The 25518-nt window shown below is 39.5% G+C and overlaps 1 protein-coding gene across 10 annotated transcripts in view; it reads left to right on the forward strand.

Moving 5' to 3' along the window:
• The window catches only part of srrm3 (serine/arginine repetitive matrix 3), a 779036-nt gene that overhangs the window by 75642 nt on the left and 677876 nt on the right, over positions 1 to 25518 (forward strand). The window contains exons 2-3 of one of the 10 annotated variants that reach the window (XM_072589341.1): positions 934 to 1029; positions 4193 to 4231. The exons of the other annotated variants lie outside the window; for them this stretch is intronic. The gene's annotated coding sequence lies outside the window, so the exon portion shown is untranslated. The remainder of the gene's footprint in view (positions 1 to 933; positions 1030 to 4192; positions 4232 to 25518) is intronic. 10 annotated transcript variants of the gene reach the window in all.

Genomic DNA, 25518 nt, shown 5'->3' on the forward strand with positions numbered 1-25518 from the left:
AAAAAAGATAGAACTGGGTTGTGGTTTCATCAAAATGTAAGCGATTTGTATTGCATGTGCAATTAGGTGATAAGGTATCATTTGCAAATCATTTGAGCGTTGATGTTGCAGTTATATGAACTTCAATTGGATTGTGTTCTTGTAGCTATATTCACAGCTATCTATAATTTTGTAAGCAATCAATGGGACTGAGCAAGCATGTAATTGAGTTAAGTTGCCACTACTGGATAACTGTACTTATGATTAATACCTAGCTGGTCAATGAGATAAACCCCTACTTATAACCATTTAGGTAGCATGGCCTTGAACAGTTGTCTTGTGATTAACTATCTTGACATCTACTTTGTCATTGGTTAAACATAAAATGGAAGGACTAAGTCATCATTGACAGGAAGTTGATATGAAGTGACAAATTATTGTAAAATCTTTCCATGGAAGGTTTCAATCTAGATTAGGATATTACATAGATTGTGGTATAATTTCAGAGCAATATTTAATTCACTCAATTTCAAGCACAAAACTTCATTGATTATAAACATTACCAGGGTTTGCTATAGAGGGGACTGTACAACTAAAATCAATTGTTTTATTATTGAGAAATCTAGATAGATGGTCAAGGCTTCATGCATGATAACACCATTATTGATTTTACTATCATCACCAGTTTCTAGATTTGACGAACATGGTTGACAAAAGCTTACTAAAACACTTTAAAATGGTTTGTGGTCCTGTGACTATAGTGAAGCTTCATTGCTGATTCATACGTTCAACATGACACCGGACTGATGCTGAGTTCCGAGGAAGGGTCATTGGACCCAAAACATTTACTCTGATTTATGTTCACAGATGCTGCCAGACCTACTGAGCTTTTCCAGCAACTTCTGTTTTTGTTTCTGGGGTAAATACAACATCTGCTGTTCTTCCGGTTTTTAGATGCAAAGGACTGACTGACTGCTGGATGGTGCTGATTACAATGGAACAGGAATGGCTACAATTTAAGTGGCAGCTCTAAACTTATTCCAATAACAGGTAGTCTAGCTGCATCTCTGCTTTCTTTATCATTCCAAATTTCTATACTAAGTAAACTGCAACTTAGATTATAATGGCACTGGTGTCAAGAAAAGCATCCGAACAAGCTTAGACACTTTTCACACCAACCTATGTGAAGCAATATAAGGTTAAGTGACAAGATAGATTTTAGCAGTGAATTTAGCAGAGGTTAAGGCACAGAAAGTTGAAGGCACAGTCACAAAAGATGGGCGAATTACACTGGGGATGCATAATGTGACGAATTGAAGGAAGGCAGTTATCTGAAGGTCATGGAGGTGAAGTTGTTGCAACAATATTGGGCAATGAGCCTTGTATGTAAAAAGTACATACCTACCTACAGAAGAAACTGTGCTACCTGTACCAAATTGATAAAGTGGATACTGAAGGGCAATTAACAAACAAATGTGCATTGAAGAACAATCACTGGAAAAAAAATAAATTCAAAAGAAATAACTGAAATTAATGGAGTATTTCAGGTCAGACGTGTGCACACCTGAGTTCATATGTAATCCTGTCCAGCTGATGTAGGAATGTGTGCCTATGCATCCTTTGCTGTGTATTAACAATACAATTGCATTGTAACTGTGAGAATAAAATTCTGAGGCTGGCAGAGACAGAAAGAAATCATTTAGCAAGCCGTTAGTCATCATTATTTTCACTCATGTACAGGGTGTACTCGGAGTATTCTAAAGTGTGATGCAGAGTTGTATCCTGTGTTTTGAAGTATAAGAAGGCTTAATGCACTGAAAGTTCCAAATTCCTGAAGCCTGTATGGTTTTGGAATACCTCTTTTTTTTTTAACAATGTGTCTCAATCAAAGTCTGTACCTTGTGGGTGTTTATTTTATATAGGTTTTGATTTATAACATTTTTAAGAAAATTAAGGTGATATTTTTGTCCCAGAGAAAGGAGACTTCTTTAGATCCCACCAAATGCTCTTCACATACGTCTGAGAGTAGCGCACAGAATCAAATTTGGATGATGAAAAATAAGTTTTCAAGAAATCAAATTGGAATGCAAATTTAATAAAAGAAGAGCAACTTATTGTGGAAGTCATGAAAAACATTGTATTGTCTATCGTAATGCTAGAACATGAGTTCAGTAAAATGATACAACTCCTTTTGTACACAAAACAACATTAGTCCTCCTTAATAGGCATCTCTTCTCTGACTAGTGAGAATCTGGTTTTGTCGTCCAGACCACTGTTAGAAAATGCAGCTGGTTGCTCCCAACCTTGAGATAGGTGTTTTCTTGTGCTTTATTCCAAATTTCTCACCATTGTCCATGACGTTAAGGCTGTAATGTTCCAGCCACAGTAATTAAGCTTAGGCAGCGGAGTTCTTAAATGTAGGTTAATATTTCATTCATTGTAAATAAAATTATGAATAGTTCAATTTGTATTGATGTTTGAATATGCCTGGTGATTTTTGTAAATTATATCACAAAATTTTGCAGTTTAATATTAAACTAGGTCTCACAAACTATTTGGCTATTTCAATAATGGGGTTAATAGATAAATCATAAATATTAGATTAGATTCTGTACAGCATGGAAACAGGCCATTTGGCCCAACAAGTCCATACCGACCCTCCGAAAGGTAACCCACCTAGACCGATTCCCTAGAAATTGGAGCACCCGGAGGAAACCCATGCAGGCACGGGGAGAATGTGCAAACTCCACACAGACAGACGTCTGTGGCTGGAATCAAACCCAGGTCCCTAGCGCTGAGAGGCAGCTGTGTTAACCACTGAGCCACCATGCTGCTCACAAATCTGACTTTTGGCTATTATATTTATAATAGATTAGCAGATTTGAAGAATATAAGATTACATTTCTGACAAAGCTGATGGAATAAACTTATCCACCTTCACAAAACAAATGTAAAATACTACAGCTATTAGAAATCTGAAGGTGTAACAGAAAATGCTGTAAATCTCTATCAGGTGAAGCACTTCGCCTAATGAAGGATCAGTGCTCCAAAAACTTGTGATTTCGAATAAACCTGTTGGACTTTAACCTGGTGTCTTGTGACTTCTGACCTTGTCCACTCAGTCCAACACTGGCACCTGCACATCATGTAAATACTTAGCATATCTTGTGGAGAGGGAAAAACATTCAGACTTTAAATAAAATATCACTGACATGATATTTTAATTCTAAATCCCTGTCCGTAGATGCTGCCAGACCCACTGAGTGTTACGAGTACTTTTTACTTGGCATAGAACATTCTTGTTCTCAAAAGTCGAGATTTGATAATAAACATGAAAATCTTGATGGTGCAAATAACAACTGAAATGGAGGTTGTGTGTATATTATATGTATTATATATATTGATATCATTTATTTTATAGTTTGAATTTTGAACCAGTAGCATGTGGGTTTTGGTCTATGCATATGAAGTAGTTTAACAGTTAGATTGTCAATATTTCTGGAGCCATTTTTTAAAGCAGTGAGAATGAGAGTGCCTGGACTTGGACAATTTTACGAGCAGGCAGAGTATATATTGAAGATCAGTTTGATTTCAGTTTGAAGAATTAGGAGGTTTCTTTTGGCTTAGCCAAAAGCCTATGGGAAAAGCAAGCTTGAAAAGCTTTTGTTTTCAGTTTACAGAAATTCTGGTTGAAGTAATGTGTAAAAAACAGTCTTTCCAGAAGTAAGGAAATAATTCAGAACATTTAGGAACTTGGTTCCCACAGTGTAAGGACTTTAATTTGAAAGTTCTGCATTTGGTTGCAACCTTGGAGGGCTATTCAAATCTGAGAAACTCAAAATCCTGTTGTGTGAATAATTAAGGAGGAAAGTATCAAACTCTCAAAACTGGGAATTGGATAAAACAGTTACCTGTAGATGTAATGGAGAACAGAATTTTCTCTGGTGTTTGAGCACTAAATGTGATGGTAGTGAGATAGATGGGACTTTCTCAATTGCATTTTGAAATTTTTAAAATTATGTTTTATGTAAATAGCTTGAGTTATTCTATTTTATCTCTTATTTTGGATGATAAGCTTCTGTTTTATTGTTAAAACTAGATCAGCAGCACTATGTGTTTATGTTTCAGGGAAAGACTATTTCACTAAATAGAAATAAAAACAAGTTATGATTAGTCAAGCCAGTTTTCACTCTATGATTTGATTTCTCTACAGTAACATCAGCTTGAATCATAACCCAACAGTCTAACCATGGTGAGTATAGCATCTTAGAACTGCCTAAATTATGTCTTTTGAAGATTAAGGTTAGTGAGATCATGTCTAGATTAAGGAGTGACTGTGCATAACTGGGTCTGTTGGATTATAAGGTACTGTGTTTGAGATGAATCCAAGAGAAAGAGATGTTTTAGACTAGATCAAACTCTCTTCAAATATATCAAGGAGATAACCTAGACCCTAACTTTTATCCTCTTTAAAGGCAAGTAAGGTGCTGAGTTTCAGATGTAATTTGATTGGTTATGTTAGTTGGCTGTAAACAAAACATGCTTTATTCTTACCTTATAGTTAAAATATAAACAAAAGAAAGAAAAATTGGGTATAATTTTAACTCTATTCGAAAACTTAACAGAATAATGTATTATTTAGACAGCAACAGTGTAGTAACATCCCATAAACACACTATTGGCAAAGGCACATTCAGTAAAATAGATTGTCTCACATACGACTTTTCTCCAGCCCAGGAGAAGAGAACACCAAGTGAAACCATTTCTCCTCCGTTCTCGAGCTCCCAGCTCTCTCCTATTCAAACCAAGATCATATTATCTCCAGTTGCCCTTTATCACTGACTCTTCCCTCACTCGCCCAGTACGATGAACCATTGAGTTGCCCACTTTTCAGGGTTCCTTGGACTATCTGTTATGTACGTAGCTGGGTGTGTGCTGCACTTTTAAGAGGGTGGGTCAAGTGACCTTGAGGCAGAGTGAGGGGACACAGTCTAAAACTGACTTTGGAGCTGAGGGGATCCACAATAAAGTATTCCCTCCATCTATCTCATCTTTTAGTATAAGGTTCTAGAGAAGCACAAACATAATACAGCCTCTGACCATTATTGATGAGTGCTGTAGGACTGACCATGGCTAACTGGATTGCCATGACAATTCAGCTCCAACTAATCATGGCCCAGACCCTAGACTGATTTATCTATGTCCCAGACTGACTGGGCTGCAATCCCCAGACTGGTTGCATTTAATCTGCAAGGCTCACTGTGGCTAAATGCCGAGACTGCAAGGGTTTAGACTCCAATATGGTAGGATAAAATGCCTGATTCTATGGCCAATACCTTTGGATGGAGTTGGGCGTGCCCTTGACTGATTGTGCTGGTACATCCTGACAGTCTATAGTTTCCCTTCACCATATTAAAAACTGCACTCCTTTGACTTCCACACATGATGATTTTCTTGAAGCAGATAACATTTAAGCAGATGGCACATGCTGTATGTGTGGCTTTGACATAACTTGGTCCCACATAGCAACATAACCAATCTATTGGTTGTTCAGTGCTTCTCACCATTACAAGCTGCCTATCTCTCTTCTCTGTTCTAAAAGGCAATACTTGTAAGAGCAGTGAAGATACTGAAAGTGCACTAAGAGGTAAGTGCAGTAGACAGGGGCTGGCAGCTTCCAAGTAAGCATAAAGTGAGTGAATATTATGAAAGCAAGCACAGAGCCATAAGGTGCATCCTGTACTGATCATGAGGTGCCTGTAGTCCTGCACACAAACCAACCTGGCAGAAGCCTGCAAATCCTGGGTACCTTGGAATTCAGAGTAAAGTGTTGAGAATAGTATGAGAGTTGGTCTGAGAAGAACGACGGTGCTGCAGTAAAGTTGGTACAAACAGGGGACTGAAGAGGATGGTGCCATGGAACATAGAGGATGTTGTTGTAAAGGAATGATTGGATAGTGACCAGAACAAGCATTTGGTGAGCTCCAGCCACCAGCCGCCCACTCTAATTTGCCTGTTGGGAATCTGCGCTATTATTTTCTCAAGGAAGGAAAGGAGAATTGGAAATGAAATATATACAGGACGGGTTGGGACATGCCAATGCATGGAAATAGAGTCACTGCTTCACAGTGAGTTTTAGACGTCACCATTTATGGTTTAAGATTGCAAGTGTTTTTCCTGACATCAAGATTTTTATTTAATTTCTATCATTGTGTTTTTCCACATTTCTTGTCATTGATCATTGCACACCAGGAGAGGAAGATTTCCTCTGATTTTATTAAAGTTTTAAATAAAGCCACCTGACTTGAATCTTTTGCCTATAATGCAGTATTCTGTTTGTTTGAATCATAGCCATTTGAAATACTGGTCAATTTGCTCTTTTTTTTATTCTTTCATGGAATGTGTATTAGCATTAGCATCAGACATTGGAGTAGAAGTCAGCCATTTAACTGTTCCGCCATTCAACGAGATCATGATTGATCTGATCATCCTCAGCTCCACCTTCCTGCCTTTTCCCCACAAGAACAAAGAAAATCACATCACAGGAACAGGCCCTTCAGTCCTGCAAGCCTGTACCGATCCAGATCGTCTGTCTAAACCTGTTGCCTATTTTCTAAGGCTCTGTATTCCTTTGCTCCCTGCCCATTCATGTATTTGTCTAGATACATCTTAAATGATGCTATTGTGCCTGCCTTTACTACCTCCACTGGTAACGCATTCCAGGTATCCACTACCCTCTGTGTAAAGAACTTTCTACGCATATCTCCCCTAAACTTTTCCCCTCTCACTTTGAACTCATGACCCTTCGTATTTGAGTCCCCTACTCTGGGGGGAAAAAAATTTCTTGCTATCCATCCTTTATATACCTCTCATGATTTTATAGTCCTCAATCAGGTCTCCCCTCAACCTCTGTCTTTCTAATGAAAATAATCCTAATCTATTCAACCTCTTTTCATAGCTAGTGCCCTCCATACCAGGCAACATCCTGGTGAGCCCCCTCTCCAAAGCATCCACATCCTTTTGGTAACGTGGTGACCAGAACTGTACGCAGTATTCCAAATGTGGCCAGACCCAAGTCTTATACAACTGTAACATGACCTGCCAACTCTTGTACTCAATACCCCATCCAATGAAGGAAAGCATGCCATATGCCATCTTGACCACTCTATCGACCTGTATCGCCACCTTCAGGGAACAATGGACCCGAACACCCAGATCTCTCTGTATATCAATTTTCCCTAGGACATTTCCATTTATTGTATAGTTTGCTGTTGACTTGGATCTTCCAAAATGCATCACCTCGCATTTGCCTGGATTGAACTCTATCTGCCATTTCTCTGCCCAACTTTCCAATCTATCTATATTCTTCTGTGTTCTCTGACAGTTCCCTTCACTGTCTGCTATTCCACCAATCTTAGTGTCATCTGCAAATTTGCTAAGCAGACCAGCTATACCTTCCTCCAAATCATTTATGTATATCAGAAACAACATTGGTCCCAGCACAGATCCTTGTGGAACACCACTTGCCACAGGTCTCCTTTTTGAAAAGCTCCCTTCCACTACTACTCTCTGTCTCCTGTTGCTCAGCCAGTTCTTTAACCATCTAGCTAGTACATGATGAACTCCATATGCCTTCACCTTCTTCATCAGCCTAACATGGGGAACCTTATCAAATGCCTGACTGAAGTCCACGTAAATGACTTTTAGAGTAAACCATTTAGAGTAAATTTCATATCTACAGCCTTTCTCTCATTAATCAACTTTGTCACTTCCTCAAAGAGTTCTATTAAGTTGCATAAAACCATGTTTCCTATCACTGATAAGCCAATTTTCTTCCAAATGGGAAGATCCCATCCCTCAGTATCTTCTCCAATAGTTTGACTCCCTTAATGCTCGAATCCCTTACTGATTAAAACTTTATCTATCTCAGCCTCATTATACTGAATGTCTCAACCTCTACAGCCCCTTCAGTAAAGAATTCCACAGATTTGCTTCCCTTTGAGAGAAGAAATCCCTCCTCATCTGCTTTAAATGTGTAACTTCCATACAGGGAGTTCTGCTATAACGCATGCTTCATCAACGCAAATTGTCTATGATGCGATAGACGAATAGTGAATGTTGTTTGGATAATGCAAGCTTTCTACTGAACAGGTACAACAATTTTCTGTTAGCTATCTTCTGCAGTATGATTTTCTACAGCCTTTCCCATAACCCGATTTTCTGTAGCACGAGGTTTGCAGAGGGACGCAATTGTTGCATTATAGCAGAATGACCTGTACTCTGAGACTATGCCCTGTAGTCCGAGATGTTCCCACAATGAAAACAACCTTTCCACATCTATCCTCTCAAGCCTTCTAAGAAATGTGTATGTTTCAATAAAGCTGCCTCTCATTCCTCTATTGTCCAATGAGTACCGGCCCAAATTGTCAACCTCTCCTTGTAAGGCAATCCCTCTATACCAGGTGTCAGCCTTGTGAACCTTGTCTGGACTGCTTGCCATGCTGATACCTAGTTCCTCAGATAAGGGGCCAAAAACTGTTCATAGTATTCAAATTGTGGTCTAACTAGTGCTTTGTATAATTTTGTCAAAACTTCTCTATTTTTAGATTCCATTAGCTTTGAAATAAAAGCCAACATTCCATTTATCCTGTCTATTACCCACTGAACCTGGATGCTAGCTTTATGTGATTCATGCAAGTGGACTCTCAAATCCTCATGTTCTGTAGCTTTGTGTGTATTTTCTCCATTCAAATATTATTCAGCTCCTCTGTTCTTCCTGCCAAACATAACTGCTCATAATAGTCCAGTGTTGCTGACACGTCTCGCATTTGTTGTCCCATCTCTAATTGTCTTTACTTTTCTCTGTCACGTTGTTTTTACCATTCAAACTATAATTTTTTTTACCGAAATGTGACATTTTGCAGTCAATCCTGAAAAGTAATAAGTCATTACACAAGTGTATTTAGAGAACAAAATGGTGCCTTGCAGCTTATGATCTAAAACTGTGAAACCTATGACTATGTGACATGCATAGGTACAGACCTGTGACACATTGCCCAAGACATTTCTTACACCAAAATAAAATTGTGTCGACAAAGGTAATCATTTTGTTGCAATTTGATTTTTTTTAAAAACACTGCAAACTTCTTTTAGAGATAGGTTTAATGGACAACTCAAATGACAGTATAAGCTGTTTAAATGACAATAGGGGAATATTTTGATTGCTTCAGAGTTTGTTGTTTATAGTTGCTTTGAATTGCTCAACTTTGATTTGCAGATATTTGAATTTCATGATTTATTTTATTCCTCTTTACTGCTTGCTGATTGATCCCCTCTTTGCATTCTTTCCTTGCAGCAGTTTTGATTGAATATCATTGTATGGTTATGACATTTAAACAAATCAGGTACAAGTCTAATGTAAAAGTTGTGTAGAAAATAGCATTGACAATAGTGTTTTCTTCGAATAACATTGCAACCTAGTCAGTGATTCGAGATTGCTTGTAAACAACTCATTGGCAGATGAGTAATAATATGTAGTGCAAATCTTGGAGTATGTTAAGGTCCTACTTGTTTTTATTTTGCTTTCAAAAAAACCCTCATAGCACTGAATGGAGACAGAAGATCACTTTGAAGTGATACATGCAAACAGTGTATGCCATAACATAATTTCAGAATATCTAACCATTTTGCTGCAAAAGTTCATCCATAGTAGTGTCAGCCTGATTTTGACAGTTGGTTATCCTTAAACTTATGTATTCAGAGAAAAAAAAACTGGTATGAGGGGAGAAAATATATTTGGAATATTGAAATAATATTACGTACATCATTCTTTCACATTTTCTATTACAAGAAATGAGGTGACTTGCATATCTTCTAATCAGAATTAATTTGAAAAATAATCTTTGCGCCCATATCAGTAATAACTTCATTTTGAATTCTGTGCACATACAATCCTAATCTGTAACTCAAAAAGAGGATAAAATATCTGACTTTGGTGAAGCTTTAGTGGCAAATGACCTCCTTATCCTCTTTCTTGATTTAGCTGGCTCCAAAGACTTTTTGTTCTTCTTTTGCAAGGTTCGTGGATTTATCTAATAGCTGCACTGCTTGATGAGGGATTTAAATGTCAGTCTCTTTAAACTGAGTTCAGAGTATGGTATATCCTGATCCATGCTTATACTGTTCCCATGAGACTTTGTTTTTCCAGGATTGATGAAATGCAATTGATAACGGTCACATTTCGTTAAATATAGGACAAATAATCAATCCTTAATTTTGAGATAGCACACTGATCAACATGACAGAACGAAGAAGAGAAAAGGTTGTTCCTGTCATCTTAGATATCATGGCTCCATCCAAATTAAATTTTAATGGGAACTGGTAGCACTATATCATGATGGCCGAAGTTGCTGTTGAAAGATGGTGAGCAGAAGCTGGGAATTTCCCCAAGGAGAGAGAGGGAGAGACAATGTCGAGAATGCTCTTATACAGATTAGGACAATTGAGAACCCCACTATTTTCAGAGGCTTGACAAAAGGTGTCAAGCCAACCTTGTGCCTCAAAGATCCCAAAGAGAAAAGAGATTTTTTTTTTTCAGATCTTGAAAAGATATATTTTTAAGTTGGTAAATGCTGCATGTTGAAGTTCTGGAATGCTCTGCAATGAAACGTTAAGGCAAAAGCTCACACTGTAAATGCTGAACTTGTGTGTGTTCAGTCAGCTATTTTGTTGAGGCTCCAGATGTTTAACATAGAAATAAAATTTGTATAAATGTGCCTCCTGGTTTGCTATTGTTATGTGATCTCTATTATGAGGCACTGATTGTGGACTGTCACCTGCACCCAGTTTCATAAAATTGCAGAACAACCGCTGTTCTGTAGGGAGCTGCCTAGAAGAAGCTTCCTCCCTACTCCTCGCATCTGTCTCCATCTCTTCTCCTAACCTCATCTCCTGTTGTGTAATTACCAGTTCTGAGGAAGGGTCACTGGAACTGAAATGCAAAGTCTGATAACTTTACACCGATACTGCCAGACCTGCTGAGCTTTTCCAGCAATTTCTATTTTTGTTGTTGTGCATTGAATATAGGAGTTGGGATGACACATTGTGATTGTACAGGACTTTGGTGAGACCACTTTTCGAGTACTGTGTACAGTTCTGGTCACCTTGCTATACGAAGGTTATTATTAAATTCAATTTAAAATGATTTTGGGGTCTGGAGTGTTTAAATTTAAAAAAGAGGCTAGATGTACTGGAACTTCTTTCCTTGGAGCCTAGGAGGGGTGACTTTATAGAGGTTTATAAAGTCATGAGAATTGTTGATCAGGTGAAAGGCAAAGGTCTTTTCCCCTGGGGTAGGGGAGTTCAGAAGTAGAGGGAATATTTTTAAGGTGAGAGGGGAAGATTTAAAAGGGACCTGAGGGGCACCTTTTCATACAGGGGGTAATGTGGAATGAACTGCCCAAGGAAATGGTAGACGCAGGTACAGTTACAACATTTTAAAAGACAGGTACATGAATAAGAAAAATAATGGGCCAAATTAAAGGGAGTCAGGGGGCTGAGTTGAGTATGGTTGCCATTACAAAAGAGAAAGTGTAGAAAAGCTAAAAGGTCTTAAAATTGATAAATCTGGCCCTGATGGGCTACATCCTAGAGTTCTGAGGGAGGTGACTGAGGAAATAGTGGAGGCGTTGGTTGAGATCTTTCAAAAGTCACTGGAGTCAGAGAAAGTCCCGGATGATTGGAAGATCGCTGTTGTAACCTCCTTGTTCAAGAAAGGATCAAGGCAAAAGATGGAAAATTATAGGCCAATTAGTCTAACCTCGGTTGTTGGTAAAATTCTAGAATCCATCATTAAGGATGAGGTTTCTAAATTCTTGGAAGAGCAGGGTCGGATTAAAACAAGTCAACATGGATTTAGTAAGGGGAGGTCGTGCCTGACAAACCTGTTGGGAGTTCTTTGAAGAGGTGATAAGTAGGTTAGACCAGGGAAACACAGTGGATGTTATCTACCAAGACTTCCAAAAGGCCTTTGATAAGGTGCCACACGGGAGTCTGCTGAGCAAGGTGAGGGCCCATGGTATTTGAGGTGAACTACTGGTATGGATTGAGGATTGGCTGTCTGACAGAAGGCAGAGAGTTGGGATAAAAGGTTCTTTTTCGGACTGGCAGCCGGTGACAAGCGGTGTCCCGCAGGGTTCAGTGTTGGGGCCGCAGCTGTTCACATTATATATTAATGATCTGGATGAAGGGACTGGGGGGCATTCTAACGAAGTTTGCCGATGATACGAAGTTAGGTTGACAGGCAGGTAGTACTGAGGAAGCGGGGAGGCTGCAGAAGGATCTAGACAGTTTGGAAGAGTGGTCCAGGAAATGGCTGATGGAATTCAATGCGAGCAAGTGCGAGGTCTTGCACTTTGGAAAAAAGAATACAAGCATGGACTACTTTCTAAACGGTGAGAATATTCGTAAAGCCGAAGTACAGAGGGATCTGGGAGTGCTAGTTGAGGATTCTCTAAAGGCAAACATGCAGGTTGAGTCCATGATTAAGAAAGCGAATGCAGTGTTGTCAATTATCTCAAGAGGGTTGGAATATAAAAGCACCGTTGTGCTACTGAAACTTTATAAAGCTCTGGTTAGGTCCCATTTGGACTACTATGTCCAGTTTTGATCCCCACACCTCAGGAAGGACATATTGGCACTGGAGCGTGTCCAGCGGAGATTCACACGGATTATCCCTGGAATGGTAGGTCTAACATATGAGGAACGGATGAGGATCCTGGGATTGTATTCATTGGAGTTTAGAAGATTAAGGGGAGATCTCATAGAAACTTACAAGATAATACATGGCTTGGAGAGGGTGGACGCTAGGAAATTGTTTCTGTTAGGCGAGGAGACTAGGACCCGTGGACACACCCTTAGAATTAGAGGGGGTAAATTCAGAACAGAAATGCGGAGACATTTCTTCAGACAGAGAGTGGTGGGCCTGTGGAATTCATTGCCGCAGGGTGCAGTGGAGGCTGGGATGCTAAATGTCTTCAAGGCAGAAATTGATAAGTTCTTGATGTCACAGGGAATTAAGGGCTACGGGGAGAATGCGGGTAAGTGGAGTTGAAATGCCCATCAGCCATGATTGAACGGCGGAGTGGACTCGATGGGCCGAATGGCCTTACTTCCGCTCCTATGTCTTATGGTCTTATGGTCTAAACACAGGCAAATGGAACAAGTTTAGTTTGGGAAGCTTGGTTGACATGGATGAGTTGGACTGGAGGGTCTGTTTCCGCTATGTCACTCTATGACTTTCTGGATTAATGTGCCTCCTCGCTTGCCATAGTCTGCTTACCTCTATGACAAGGCACTGACTGGGTGCTGCCATCTTGTAGCCAGTTTTAGTAAACCCACAGTACAGATTGGGGAGTTGTCCCAAGGGGTCATAATACCAATCACTGAGCGGAAAGCAGAGGAAATTGCAAGCAGCCACTACAGATTACCCAAAAAAGGGTTAGAGCAAAGTGTCTGGAAGGTTTTTTTCAACCAGTGACACTGACCGAGTCAGATATAATTCCAATGCAGGATGAGATAGATGGATTGGTCATTGGGGCTGAACAGTAGCAAATAAAATTTAATCTTGAAAAGTATGATGTGATGCATTTTAGGAAGACTATACAAGAGCAAAAGGTTATGGCAGCACTGTGGCTCAGTGGTTAGCACTGCTGCCAGACAGCGCTAGGGACCCGGGTTCGATTCCACCCTCAGGCGACTGCCTGTGTGGAGTTTGCATTCTCCCTGTGTCTGCATGGGTTTCCTCCAGGGGCTGCGGTTTCCTCCCACAATCCAAAAATGTGTAGCTTAGGTGAATTGGCCATGCTAAATTGCCCATAGTGTTCAGGGATGTGTAGGTTAGGTACATTAGTCAGCGGTAATTGTAGAGTAATAGGGTAGAGGAATGGGTCTGGGTGGGTTACTCTTTGGAGGGTCGGTGTGGACTTGTTGGGCCAAATGGCCTGTTTCCATACTGTAGGGATTCAATAGTTCTAAATTCTTTAGTGCCTTATATGACATTATTTAGGCCACAACTGGAGTATTGTGTGCAGTTCTGGATATTACACTAAAGGAAAGATGTAATTGCACTAAAGAAGGGGTAGAGAAGATTTTCCAGGGTGTCCCCTGGGCTGCAGCGATTCAGTTATGAAGAGAAACTAGATTGGATGGGGTTGTTTTTCTTAGAATGGAGAAGGCAGAAGGGGGAGCATGATTGAAATGCACAACATTATGAGGGACATAGATGGAGAGAAACTTGCCTTTAGTAAAAGGGTCAATAACCAGCAGGCATAGTTTCAAGGTAAGGAGCAGGATATTTAGAGGATGTTTGATGAAGACTTTTTCATCCAGAGGATGGTGGGTATCTGGAACTCGACAGTAAAGATGTATTTAGATGCATGCAAGGTTGCAGGCTGAGTACTGGGATTAGAATAGGTAGATGCTTAGTAGTGCAGGTTCATAGTTCCTTGAAAGTGGTGTCACAGTTAGAAAGGATAGTGAAGAAGTCGTTTAGTATGGTTGTCTTTATTGGTCAGTGCATTGAGTATAGGAGTTGGGAAATCATATTGTGGCTGTACAGGACATTAATTAGGTTACTTTTGGAATACTGTGTTCAGTTCTGATCTCCCTGTTATAGGAAGGATGTTGTGAAACTTGAAAGGGTTCAGAAAAGAGTTACAGGAATGTTGCCAGGGTTGGAGGATTTGAGCTAAAGGACGGGGTTGAATAGGCTGGGGCTGTTTTCCCTGGAGCATCGGAGGCTGAGGGGTGACCTTCTTGAAGTTTATAAAATCATGAGGGGCATGGATAGGGTAAATAGACAAGGTCTTTCCCCTGGAATGGGGGAGTCCTGAACTAGAGGGCACACGTTTAGGGTGAGAGCAGAAAAGTTTAAAAGGGACTTAAGGGGCAACTCTTTCATGCAAAGGGTGGTGCATGTATGGAATGAGCTGACAGAGGAAGTGGTGGAGGCTGGCACAGTTACAACACTTAAAAGGCATCTGGATGGGTATATGAATAGGAAGGGTTTAGTGGGATGTGGACCAAATGCTGGCAAATGGGGCTAGATTAGATTAGAATATCTGGTCGGTATGGACGAGTTGAACAGAAGGGTCTGTTTTTCCGTGCTGTATGTCTCTATGACTTTATGACTCTAAATGCATCTGATGAAAGCTCTGTGGTCCTGCCACTATTATATGAATAATAGTGGAATATCAAATAATTAAAAGAAGAAGACTGCAAAAATATCTCCTTCCTCAATGATTACAGAACTCAACACATAAATGCAAAGACATGGTTGAAGTATTTGCAACCATCTTCAGTGGAAATGTCAAGTGTGATCCTGGGTCCTCAACCAATTTAAATCATTTCATATGATATCAAGAAATTGCTCAAAGCACTGGTATGAACCTGATTAGTATTCCAGCTGTAGAACTTGATGTAGATATTTAGTCCTTGTGTTTTGAAGTAAGGCTTTTGGTTTTGGGAGTTCAAGTTTAGTAGAACTGTAGCAGATAGATTGAGTGCAGTTGATCGAAGTTTGGAATGTATTACACTTGCATAAAAGAATAATGAACTAAATTAGCAACTGTGGGACTGGTGAGGCCAGAGCAGCCAAATGCTGTCAATGAGATTCAAGGTTTGAATAAAGATTTGTATCTCAGGTACTGCTGTGATAGTTGTGGATATGTTCACTGAGCTGGGAAGTTGATTAGCAGACGTTTCATCCCTTGTCTAGGTGACATCTTCAGTGCTTTAGCGCCTCCTGTGAAGCGCTGCCGGACTATGTCTTGTGGAATTTATTTGGTTCAGTTCCTGCTGTTTTTGGTTGCCGGCTCCGGTTGTTCTTTGTAGTGGCTGGTATATTGGGTCTAGGTCTACGTGCTTGTTGATAGAGTCCGTGGATAAGTGTCATGTTGCTCGAAATTCTCTGGCTGTCCTCTGTTTGGCTTGTCCTCTGATCGTTGTGTTGTCCAAAGCACTGAAGATGTTACCTAGACAAATCAACTTCCCAGCTTGGTGAACATACCCATAACTATGTCAATGAGATTAATCCACCTGTCAGTATATTAAAGTTGTGTTTTCTTAACAGAGTAAGGTTACTAAACAGCAGGAGGTCTTTCTTGGTTAAAACGGTAGAGGCATGATGTCTGCACTCGATAATGGAAGTCCAAAAAGATGTTTTGTTTTGGGACTTAGACCCAAATTAGCATAAACCCTGAAAGGTTGGATTACACACTTAGTTCATCAGCTCAAAAATAAATTGTAAATGAGGGATAGTTAAAATTCAAAGGGAGGATTGTCCAGAGCAATTATGTTATGGAACTGTGTGGAACTTAAGCAGGTTAAGCTACCTGCTTTGTCAGATCAGGAAGAAGGGGGAGTTTGATGAAGGCATAGTGGCTCAGTGGTTAGCACTGCAGTCTCACAAAACTAGGGACCCGGGTTTGATTCCAGCCTTGGGCGACTGTCTGTGTGGAGTTTGCACATTCTCTCTGTGTCTGCATGGGTTTCCTCTGGGTGTTCTAGTTTCCTCCGCCAATCCAAAGATGTGCAAGTTAGGTGAATTGGCTCTACTAAATTGCCCATAGTATTCAGAGGTTAGGTGCATTAGTCAGGGGAAATGTAGAGTAATAGGGTAGAGGATTGGGTCTGGGTGGGTTACTCTTCGGAGGGTCAGTGTGGACTTGTTGGGCCAAATGGCCTGTTTCCACACTGTAGGATCCTATGATCTGATGAAGACAAAGGTAAGGCTGCCAGGCCTGGGGAAACTGTCTAACTATTTTGGGTGAATGGTTTTTACACGAACACATATGTAGCTTCAACATTCCTGCCCTTATGGGAATGCTTCCTTTATATCTTAAAAAGTTAAGATACTTATATTTGGCATTAATTATAACTTAATTTGTTACCGTCTCACCAGTAACCTCCTGTTCAATTTCCTGGACAGATCATCAGTATGGATTTATGCAGGATTACGTGGGATTCAAGTCTCTGTTTGTAGGAGCCTTACATCTATTACAGAGATAAAGAGGGACTATGTTATATTGATTGACTCCTAGAACCCAACTATCTTGCTTAAGTTCCTGCTTTCCAGGGATTATGTTTCTCTCAGAAGGCAACGAAAAATGACAGCTTCAGCAATCTTGGCATTGCTCCAAAAGATGTGCAAGTCAGCGTGAAGAGCTATCCATGCCCCTCAATGTAGTCCTGATGAATAGTTAAAAACCTTATCATAAAACTATTGTACGATGTGCTATATTTGTACCAAGTGTCAGGTTGTACAGAGGGTTGACAGCTTTCACCCAAAGTGATTTCAATGTTGTGTAAGCTTTCCTTAGCTGCCATAACATCTGGCTGCCTTCCTGGAAACCACAGCTGAAGGAAGCCTGAACACTGCTGTGTTCACTTGATTCAGATAGAGTTACAAGGAAAGGCTGAATAGGCTGGGGCTTTTTTCCCTGGAGTCTGAGAGACTGAGGGTTGACCTTATATTTATAAGATCATGAGGGGCATGGGTAGATGAATAGCCATGGTCTTTTTCCTATAGTGGAGAATCCAAAACTAAGGGCAGAGGTTTAAGATAAGATGGAAAAGATTTAAAAAGGACCTGAAGTATACCTTTTCCACACAGAGGGTGGTGTGTGTATAGAATGAGCTGCCAGAGGAAGTGAGGGAAGCGGGTACAATTAGAATATTTAAAAGCATCTAGGTGGTTATTGAATAGGAACGGATTTAGAGGGCTATGGGTCAAATGGGACAAGGTCAGATTTGAATGTCTAGTCAGCATAGACTGGCTGGATCAAAGGGTCTGTTTTCGTGCTGTATGACTTCATAACATTGGCAGGCATACTTTGGTGGTGCAGGCCTAGTGGGCTCTGGCCAGCTGTGATGATTCATGCAAACGTCCAGGTGCATCCTCATTGGTCTAAGCTGATGAAGGCACATTGATCCCTGGTAGAGGGGAAGTGGTGCAACATGCACTTCTGGAGAGTCCTACAATGACAAGGTGGCAGTTTCTCCTGTGTGTCAGTCTACAATGGCACCTCTCTTTCCTCTTAAGAGGTTGGAGAACCTGGAGTAAGGTCCTTTGACCCCTTCTTGCATAGCCATTAAATGAATGAATTCATGAGTAAACTGATGGAGTGAAAATCCCCATGCATATCTTGTATGTACTGATTGTTCTATTGTACCTAGTGTCCACAGCAGGCACCACCTGTTTCATGGAGGCAGCCATGTACTTGCGTGCTGGAGCCATGACATCAGGTAGAATTTGGGCTGACTGTTCTCCACTTTGCTACAGAAGACCTCTAGCACCTCCGCCAAACATTCATTCTCCTGCTTGCCTGTGCATCTCCATTAATAGCAGGGGTCCAGAGGCTCTTCATCTGTACTGGGCCCAGCAGAATCCTGTTCTCCAGTAATCCTCTTGAGTGTCAGGGACCTCAGTTGCTTCTTCCTCCTAAATCTATAGGCCTGTGTCAGTGCTGTAACCCTAAGCCTACTCTAGATGGATTATTCACTAAGGTCTTTGCGCTGGAGGAGGACGAAGTGGAAGGCACAAATACAGCATTCTCTGAGACTTGGGACATTTCTTCCTCAGAGCTTTGGTTCAAGAGAATGGTAGAGATGAGCCTGGGGACTGGAGCATATCTTTTTTATTCCTGGCTTGGGAGTGGGATTCCAAGGCTGCACAGAAAGCGACAAAAATATGTTAATATTGTGAGCCACCAACCTTAAGGTTTCATTAAAACATTGGTGCTTGATATGCAATTGTGTTGAGTAGATTGGATGCCTTTCATTCGATGGCCATGATTGTCTGTGTATGTTACGAGTAAGAATAAAGTGGAATGGGGTAAATTAAAGTTTTCTGAATGAAAGATGTTGTCAAAGAGTTACAGTTGATGAAAACCAGTAAAGCATTACATGATGTGTGTCTGAGATATCCAGAAGAGATTCAGCCCAAAGCTATCTTTTCTAGCACTGTCTCATGCAACCGTTTGTTTAGAGGCTGTCAGATGTGTACATTATCCTAAATGTGAAAAAGATCAATGTGCTGATGGAACGAGACCTGCTGAGTGTGTTGCTCCTTTTATGTTGTAAGTGTGAATCCTATCAAAAATATGAGAATCAGTATGAAGGTATTGCAAATATTATTACATTGATGACAGTAACAAAGAGTATTGTAATGAAGTTCCAGACATTGGTTGCATAGGGATCTGAGGGAGATGCCTGGCACCAATCTTGAGTGTGATAGTCCTCAGCAGTGGTAATCTCTCACTCAGGAAAATGAAGCATTGAGTAGAGTGTGATACATGCCTTGGTAGAGTGAAGCAGATCATTCATCCTCTTATGGCGCTGCAGTCAGGTTCTCTTGAGCCATCTACGAGCACTGACCTCTGATGCCATACCCTACTGTTGCCATTTTTATGGAAAATAACTCTTTACCCTCTGGACAGCCCAAAGGAGAAGCTCAGGGAGACATTGCTAAACCATGGTACCAATTTTTGCTCAATTTCTAAAGTCTGAGGAGGTGAATAGATATAATAAGCATGGTTTGAGTGGCTGCAGAGTGTGAAATGCTGTCTGGGTGCCTTTTACATATGACATTTGGAAGTTGGATCCTGGAAGATCCAGAGTGGAACAGATTTTTGTCTGTCTGTCTGTATTATTTGATTTTTACGCACCCATGTATATCGTGCTGAGGAAAATGTAATAATAGAATAAAACCTGACCCACCCCGAGGGGAACTAGTTCTGACGTTTTGGCCCTCCCACCCACTTTGTCTCAAAAAAAAGCTTCCAGTCACATTCTTACATTTGCCTGATTAATGTTGCACTCTGTAATGTAACATCCTTGAGGAGTATTGATATTTTTTGTCATCTTTTTACTACACACTTTTATGATGATACAGAATGTGTGGTGGTCGAAACTGGCTAGTGCAAAATGCATCACAAACAATGTAGCTAAGCAGCTATCAGTTATCAGATTTAAAGAAATGAACTAAACATATTTAATTTATGACTACTACTAAAACTGTGGGAATTAATATTTTAAGAATGAAGTATTTACTGCTGATTTCGGACTACATTAAAGAAACTTAGTGCTGTGCTTTGCATAATTTAGTTAAATATTTGACTGACGGGGGATTTCATGAAGGAATGTTTCAGTGGAATTGTGTACAATAAGTCAGAGAATTGTTATCTCAAGTGTCTTTGTTTTGCTGTTTTCTTTTGATTATCATTTGACGTTGAATCTCTTTCTTTGCTTCTCTCTGTGTTTCTTTCATTTAAGCTGGGAAGTAGTGCATTATATGCTGGTGTTGTGGCAGAAAAAAAGCTCATAACTGCAGACTACATTTAGGCTGGTAGATGTGCAGAAAATGTAGCATTTAGGGGTTTATTTAAAATCTCTTCCAATCCTTTGTTCCTGTCATCTTCTACATTTACCACTACCTTTCACTTTCCCACTATTCCATCCCATCTCTTTTACTTGTTGACTTACAATATTAAAATTAATATTGCTCCTTCCCAATGTTATTCCTTCTTCATTTATTTGAGCAAGCCTAATGTCTGTATTCTTTCCTCCCTTTTCTTTGTTGACACAAGCACCTTCCTACCAATCCCACTTGCTTTCTAAAAGGCAGTTAATTCAAAAAGGCTGCCTGCTAATTCTCAAAGTTTTTTCTTGGCCCGTTCCTCAGTCTCACTCCCACTCCCTTATCAGCTTCTGAGAGGTTTTGTTTGCTTTTAAAATTCACCTTGAAGTTTTTAAAAAGTTAACCTAGAATCAGAAAATAGGTCCATATCTCATTCCCTGGATATTTGCCAATGAGTGGCTGATGTCATCCTGGTCCAGTGTCTTGCCTTTTCTGCCTCTGTTATTGTCAGCATGCAGTCTACATAGTTGGTTTTCTTTTTTATATTTAAATCACATGCAATGTGTGCACCTTCTCCTGATTCATTTGGGTGATGTGGGTGTCCAATGTTCAGTATTCTTTCTTCATTTTTTTCCCCTTTTCTTACCTTATTTTCTTTAGAATTATAAAAAAAGAATGTAAGAGTTGCTATAATCGTTGAAAGAAGAAAAGTGTTAATAAAGTGAGACTGGACAATTAATAATGGGAAATAAGGAAATGACAAATCAATTGAAGAGGCATTTTATGTTGGACTTCACTTTACAGGATACATGTAATGTTCCGAAGCAGCGATAAATCAAGAAATGGAAGGGAGGAAGGAATTCAGGAAAATTGCAATCACGAGAGAAGTAGTACTGAGTAAACTATTGGAGCTGTGCACTATCAAGTGCACAGGTTCTAGTGGACTTCATCTTAAAGTCTTTAGTGTGATAGTTGATACGTTGCTTTTATTTTTCCAAAAAGCCCCTGATTAAGAATGATCCCATTACATTGGAAGATAAATAATGGAATAACTTGATTCAATAAGGGACGGAGAAAGGAGAAAACTGTAGGCCAGTTTGCTTAACATGTTAGAGACCGTTATTAAAGTTATGGCAAGCCCCTTGGACAAACTTCAAGGTTACCAGGCAATGTCAGCAAAGGCTTGTGAAAAAGAAACCATGCTTGACCACAGAAACATAGAAAATAGGAACCGGAGTAGCCAGTTACTACTTTTGAGCTTGCTCTGCAATTCATTATGATCATGGTTAATCATGTAACTCGGTACCCTGTTTCCATTTTCTCCCTGTACCTTTTCATCCCTTTATCTCTGAGAACTGAACATGTACTGTAGATTAGGGTAAACCGATGGATATACTGTACTTAGGTTTCCAAAATGCACATGTTAGGATGTCGCTTCAAAGGTTACTGTGGAAAATAGAAGCTAATGGGCAGAGGGTAACATTTTGGCATAGGTAAAGTTTGCCTGGCTAAGAGGCAGCTAAGAGCAGGGGTAAATGGGTCTTTTTCCAGGTTGGCAAGATATAGTGAGTGGTATGCCACAGGGATTGGTGTTGGGACCTCAGCAGTTTGCAATTGATATCACGTCTTAGATAAAAGAATTGGAGGTATGTTTACTAAATTTGCTGAAGACAACAAATATGGTAGGAAAGTAAATTGTGAAGATAACATGAGATTGCAAAAAGACAGATGTGATAGGGCAAAGATATAGCAAAATGATGTATAATGTAGGAAAATGTGAAATTATCCATTTTGGCAAGAAGAATAAATTTAAGCATGTTGTCTAAATAGTGAGAGATTGCATAGGAAACAGAGCATCCTTTTGCATGGATCATAAAAAAGGGTACTCTGCAGGTACAGAAAGTAATTTGGAAAGTTAATAGAATGGTGTAATTTATTGCAGAAATTCAGAAATAAATAATGTTATACTTCAATTACAGAGGGTATTGGTGAGAATGGGCAGGAATTCTTATGAGGCAAGGTTGCACAAGCTAGATTAGGCCTGGAATTTGAAGAGTAATTGGCAACTTAATTTAAACGTATAAAATCCTAAAGAATCTGAACAGGGATAACCCAGAGTGGGTGTTTCCTCTTAGGGGGAACCTAGAAATATGAGTAATGATCTAAAATCAGGGTTCACCCATTTAAAACAGATCAGACAAATGTTTTCTTCTGAGAGTCCTGAATCTTTGGAACTATTTTCCTGAAAATCTGGTGCAAGCAGAGTCTTTAAATCTTTTTGAAGCAAAACTAGATAGATTCTTGTTAAGCAAGGGGTTCTCATTGGTAGGCAGGGATTGTCTATTTGAAGCTAGTCAGATTAGTCCTTATCTTGTAGAATGGCTGAGCAGGCTTGAGGGATCTACCCCTGCTCCGGATTCGTATATTCATACAGTAATTGAGTTATATTTGTTATTCATTTACTTGACTTCATTAAGCAATGCAATGATACCAACTCACAAGCTTCAGTTAACACTCTTTGCTGAGCCTTGACTCAGCAGATTAACAATCATGCATAATATTGGGCAGCAAAATGGTTGCTCTCCCTGTCACCATAGACACAATGCCATTACTATGTCAGCTATATCCCTCATCTGGCTCTCTAGGTTTCTTGACTATTGCTGTTCTGTCTGGCATCATATTACAGATGACCTTGACGTGCTTTCATATCAAAGTAATTTAATTGTCTCAGTCTTATATTACATGTCTTAGCTCTGTAACCATTCCACTTTTATAAACACACACGTTCAGCCTGCATTGTGCAATATCAATGCCCTATTTAGCAGCAAACTAAACTTTGTGTAGTGTCTAATTCATAACTAAGACATCTTATTTCCTGCTCCAAGTATTGTTGTATCTGATCTCCAGCTCTCCTGCCGCTGAAGCATTTACTCATCAATTTGTCACTTCCAGGGTCTATTCTCACTTACTACTTGTCATACAACATTTTCTTCACCTTCACACAAAGCTTCCTTTAAACCTACTTCTAGCACTGCATTTTTTAGCATCTCCCCTAATTATTTCTTTCTGCTTTTCTCTGAACCATTTTGAATGTTCATTAAAAATTTTCTGAAATTGAGTTGTAAATAATTGCAATTTACCTAGTATTTAGTACAGCAAATTAATTGAAGCAGTTTATCACATGACTGATGAAGTAAAAACAGTGCTGAAAACAATATGAAAAAATTACAGCAATTTGGTTCATTTTCAGATTGTAGTTTTTTTTTCTAAATGAATAATTTGACAGGATAGTTTGTGACAATTAATACTGATTTGTAATGAATGGAAGTGGATTTTGATTTATTTGCAGTGAGCCAATGAAATATTTCAGCCAAGTACTATCATTAACGTAATTGCCATTGTTTATTTCAGCCAGTAATTGTATGTCTGTTTTACAGACATTTACAAATAGTGAATATTTTCATTGGTGAGAGGTTTGATTTTTAAAAAAAATTTGTATTGATTTTGACAGCATTTGGCATTTGGGCATCAAATACACTCAGATTGGGTAAACAACTGATAAATCCAGAGTAAAGAAAGCACTTCAGAAGAACACTCCTTATTGCAGCAGTGTGATATTTTCATTTCACACACGAGCTGTCCTGTGAGAGAGATTGCTGGTTAGTCCTGGGACATTTGGATCTAGATTGAGACTATTCGGAATCATTCCACTTCAGAACTTTAGGCATTGACATGAACTGTATTTGAACACAGATTTCAAAGTAAAAGATGAATATCTAACTCACTATGCCACCAAATCAAGTGGTGTTGTTTTAAATATCTGAAATGTGTGATGACACTTGAAACTAGCAATTTTTTCAGAACATTTTTACCAACAGCATTTTCCAGTCATGCTTTCATATTGCTCTTGTTCAATATGATAATCAAAAAGCTATATACATAGGTTTCTGGCAATAATACTTGATTTCATTTTGTTTCAGCTCAGTACCTGTGCTCTCATTTTATGCAATGCTTCAATGATTTTATCAACACTCTCTCCTATTGCTTTTGCTCTGGAGCAGTGCATTTAGAGACGTTTAATACATTTGTGACTTTCAAAATGTCTGTTGCTTTTTTTATCATATTTTGGCATGCACATATCATAACTGTAAAAGGAAATGGTAAAACACAGTAAAAGAGGTTTTGGTTTAAAGTGATTTGGTATCAAGAGGAAAAATAATTATAGTACAATAATTTGGTACTGTTCAAATACAACACTGATATCATGTCATAACGGCACATGCTTCAAACAAAAATACAAATTTGGACGTGTAAGCAAGCAATTTGTAAATGGTCAGGTAACTTGACAATTCATAGAGTTAGTGTAGGATCTTTGCTGTCATTGCTATTCTGGCTAGATGGCTAGTTTGCAATGCAGAGTAATAAAATACAGTGATTCCCACAGCATTTGAGGTCACTGTGAAGGTCCCAACCTTTCAACCTTGCCCTTGCCTGAAGTTTGGTGACAGTCAGATTAAACTCCCAATGGTTTAGAGAGAGCAGCCCTGTGTTCCTCTGGGACTCTGGAAATTTTGCCTTTTTTTATTCTGTAAGACTATGCTCAACCTACTGTGTGTAATCAATTAGGAGAAAGTGAGGACTGCAGATGTTGGAGATCAGAATCGAGGAGTGTGATATTGGAAAAGCACAGTCGGTCAGGCAGCATCCGAGGAGCAGGAGAATTGCCGTTTTGAGCATAAGTCCTTCATCAGGAATGAGCATTCCTGATGAAGGGCTTATGCTCGAAATGTCTATTCCCCTGCTCCTCTGATGCTGCCTGACAGGCTGTGCTATTCCAGCACCACACTCTTTGACTACTGTGTGTAATGTCTGATTTGCTATTGTCTCAACGTCTGCAATCAAGACATTTCTTAAATGTACTCTTCAGTCCAAAGTATCTTGGAAGTATGCACGTTTGTAAATTCATAAATGTCACTAATTTGGTTATACCGAACAAGGATGCAATGTCAATAGCAGTTCTTGGTGTCCAAATGTTTGTCATCATTCAGAAATTAAAAACAAATTCATTCATGGGATGTGGGGACAGTTGGCTGGAGTAGCAGTTATTTTGCATTCCTAGTTAT

The sequence above is a fragment of the Chiloscyllium punctatum genome, chromosome 19, assembly GCF_047496795.1.
Source record: "Chiloscyllium punctatum isolate Juve2018m chromosome 19, sChiPun1.3, whole genome shotgun sequence".
Lineage (NCBI taxonomy): Eukaryota > Metazoa > Chordata > Chondrichthyes > Orectolobiformes > Hemiscylliidae > Chiloscyllium > Chiloscyllium punctatum.